General features: G+C 38.5%; 1 long non-coding RNA gene across 1 annotated transcript in view; it reads left to right on the top strand.

The window, feature by feature from the left end:
• Positions 1-278: 278 nt before the first annotated feature.
• Positions 279-4,242, top strand: part of LOC106869340 (uncharacterized) — a 104,811-nt gene continuing 100,847 nt past the window's right edge. Inside the window, exon 1 of the long non-coding RNA XR_001409390.2 lies at positions 279-635. This is a non-coding gene — a long non-coding RNA (uncharacterized LOC106869340). The remainder of the gene's footprint in view (positions 636-4,242) is intronic.

Here is a 4,242-nt window from a genome sequence, read left to right as displayed (position 1 = left end):
ACAGTCTCTCTTTCTTACAGTCTCTCTTTCTTACAGTCTCTCTTTCTTACAGTCTCTCACCCTGTCTTAACGCTCCTGCTGTACCATTTTTACTGCTGCAGTCTTTCTCTCCGTTTCGGCTTCTCCCTAAAACGTACTTACTAAATCACTTTCGCCACTGCTGATTCCCTCTCTCTATATTACTCCCCCCCTCTAAAACATTGGCACCATACCACTTTCGTCTCCCTCACTCTCTCTCTTCTTTCTCCGTATCATACTCCCACTTAGAAGCTTTGTCTTGCTCTCCCCACTACCCCCTTATTTTTGTTTTTTTTTATTTTTGCCTTCTTCCTATAAATGAAATATGTCTGATGTTGGGATGTTTGGAAACCCTACTACGGGAAGATGAGAAAAGAAAAACGAAAAAGAAAACGAATGCAAGCATTTGAAGAATGAATGAATGAATGAATGAAAGACAGAAAGAAAGAAAGGAAAAGGAAAAGAATGGATGAGAGAAAAGAAAGAAAGAAAGAAAACGAAAAAAAAAGAAAGAAAGAAAGGGAGAAAGCCAGGACGGAAAACGCTAGAAAGAAAGACGAGAAGAATATCCACCAATCCTGACTGGATTACGAAATTGTGGGTCGAACTAGGCTGGGGTAAGTGACCAGAGCGCACTGCATACGCATGCACATACAAAAACACACACACACACACATGTATATTATTGTACGTATGCTTACACAGATATGAATATTATACATGTACGCACCACGCACTCACAATCACACACGCACACATCTACAGGTTATATAGTGAGTAAATTACATATCTAACTGTCTCTGTTAAAATATACACGCTCACACATATACATACCTGTAAATATCAGTACACCTAAACGTGTATATACGTCTATATATATATATATATATATATATATATATATATATGTGTGTGTGTGTGTGTGTGTGTGTGTGTGTGTGTGTGTGTGCGCGTATTTACATAATGTACTTTGATAGATAGAACTACAAAGCATTTTAACCGCGTATATATGCACCTACTCATATTTATATGCGCAATAAGAAGACTACCTTTATTCAAAAATACACGCACACATACATACACACAAACATACACAAACACTCAACAGCAATAACAACAACATCGTATGTGCATGCGTTATACGGTGGGCGTAGCTTCAGTCTTGTCAATGCCCATACATACATACATACATAAATACATACATACATGCATACATATACAAACATACACACACACACTCATATGGCTACATGTGTATGAGTCTAGTTTGTTGAAAGTGAGTTATCTCATGACATCCCAGCCGTGGCCATCCAATAGTTTTCGTTTTTCAGTCTCATAATACCATATTTCCAGTATAGTAGTTTAAAAACAAACAAAAAAAAAACATCGTAAAGGAAATTTGGCTGCTATTTCTAGCGAATCGAGTTTGTTGTGTGTCGTGGGACATCACATGGTCTTGTGACATTGGACTGTGTTTTCGTTGTTCTTTAATCGGGTTCTAATACATCTATGTATATGCATGCGTGTTTACAGGTAGGCGGGGTGTGTCTGTGTGTTTAAACTCACATAAATACATATACATACATACGTACATACGTGCATACATACATACATACACACATACAGATATACATACATACATACGTGTATATATATATATATATATATATATATGTGTGTGTGTGTGTACATTATATATATATATGTGTGTGTGCATTATATATAATATAGTGTATATATATATATATATATATATATATATATATATATATATATATATATATATATATATATATATATATATATTATATATAATATGCATGTATGTATGAATGAATATATATCATTTAGATATACATACACACGTAGACATATACATACAGACACACAAACACACACACATGCACGTATCAATCTATCAGTCAACCGCTTTATCTCTCTCCCACTCTCTTTCTCCACACACACACACACACACACACACACACCACACACACACACACACACACACACACACACACACAGATGGAGGGAAGAGAGTTTCATGTTCATGTGATTACGTGTATTTTAGATATTAAGCCAGGTAAAGTATTGTTAATGGCTGCACACACGCGCGCGCACGCGCACGTGCACACACACGTCACATCACACTGCACCATACAAGCGCGCGCGCACAAACACGCACACACATGCATGCATACATGCATAAACATACATACTACAGCACACCATGCACAACTGTGTGCCTGTGTGCTAGTGCACGCACGTTTGTCTGAGTGTACCTAGTGACTATCTATACATATACATTAATACGTACACACATCCGCATGCACACACACATGCACACACACACACACGTGTGTGTGTGTGTGTGAGTGTCCATCGTGGTATTTGTTCGGACGTTGTGCTGAGTTCAAATCCCGCTGAGGTTAAATATACCTTACATGTTAAAAAACTACCAGTACAAAGTAGTTGACTGACAAATACCTTGCAGTATCTATTATTTGCGTTCTGAGTTCAAATCGCTCAATGGCCTACTACACTGTACCTGTCACCTGGTTTAATACCGCCACCGGGGACCTTAAGTACCTTTCGGAGAGTCCATTCTGGCGCACACATTCGGATAAGGTTTCCGGTTTAATGATACCTTCCTCCCTTCCACAAGCCCAGAAGTCTCGGCGACCCTATAACTGGCCATGGGCGCAGGACTTCTTCCTGACTTAAAGATGAAAAAAGAAATTGCAATATAAAAACAAAAACTGTGAGTGTGATTTTACAGGTGTATGCATGTATATGTACGGGGCTGTGTTGTAGGAAGTTTGTTTCCCAGCCACATAGTTCCAGGTTCAGTCCCAGTGCATGGCAGCTTAAACAAATGTTTTCTACTATAGTCACAGACCGACCAAAGCCTTGTGAGTAGATTTGGTAGTCGGAAAATGAGAGACGCCCGTTGTGTGTGTGTGTACACACACACAAACACACAGACACAGACACACGCACACACACACACACACACACACACACAAACACACACATACACACACAAATACATATGTTATGTGTGTGTATGTGTTTGTGTGTCTTAGAGTCTGTATTTGTACTCCACACTGCTTGACAACCGGTGTTGGTGTGTTTACGTTCGGCGAAACATCCGATAGAATAAATACTAGGCTTAATAAATAAGCACCGGGGCTGGATTCTCCGATTAAACCCTTTTAGACGTGTGTCCCTACATGACCCAAAGCTGCAGCCTAATAAATGAAACAAGTAAAATATACTTACATATACACACACATACATGTATGTGAGTATATATGTATGCATGTATGTATGTATGTATGTATGTATATGTGTGTATGTATGTATGTATGTATGTATACGTGCACGTATGTTTACTACGTGTGTATTTGTTGTCTATGAGTTTAAATAAAAGAAACACTGTAGAATAATAGTTTGGCTACGTACCCGGCGAAACACGTTTCCGTTACAAATTCCATTACCAGGATTCTTGCGTTCCTTTTCATTGTTCCGAGTGATGCTTAGCCTAAAGTTGTTCTCCGATTAAATTCGCCTCAGTCGCGGCCATCCTGTTTTCTTTAGGGATATCCAGAACGGGTATATGAAATGTCTGCATCCATCTTTTTAAAAAAATTATTTTGGTATCAGCTGTGAATGAAGCTAGGGTTCAATTTTCTAAGTGCTATTTCTAGCACGTAAAATGACCACATAGAGGCTTATAATTGGTTTATTCCAATATGGTAAGAAATACACAATAAATAAATGAATAAATCAGATGAGACGGTCACGCCTGGAAGTATCTTGGCTGCTAATATTAATGACGAGAACGGTCCTGTGTGGGCTTGGGTCGATTTATGCCAGTTGATGATATATTCCGTTGCTATTTTTGTTGTTGTTGTTGTTGTTGTTGTGCAGCTTATGTTGTTATCGTTGCCAATGTTATTGCTGGTCTTATTGCTGTCATTTTTTTTAATGCTTCAGCTAATGTTCTTGCGCTCATTGTTGTTATTACTACTGTCCTTACGAAGGCGGAGAGCTGGGCAAAATGCTCAGCGTCTTTACGTTCTGAGTTCAAATTCTGCCAAGGTTGACTTTGCCTTTCATCGATAAAAAAATAAGTACCAGTTGAGTACTGCGGTCGATGTAATCGACTGTCCCCGTCTCCCCAAATTTCAAGCTTTGTGCCTATAGTAGAAAGGATTATTACTG

The sequence above is a fragment of the Octopus bimaculoides genome, chromosome 15 (genome assembly GCF_001194135.2).
Source record: "Octopus bimaculoides isolate UCB-OBI-ISO-001 chromosome 15, ASM119413v2, whole genome shotgun sequence".
NCBI lineage: Eukaryota > Metazoa > Mollusca > Cephalopoda > Octopoda > Octopodidae > Octopus > Octopus bimaculoides.
Note: the sequence above shows the minus strand (reverse complement) of the source record. Positions and strands in the feature narration are given on the sequence as shown.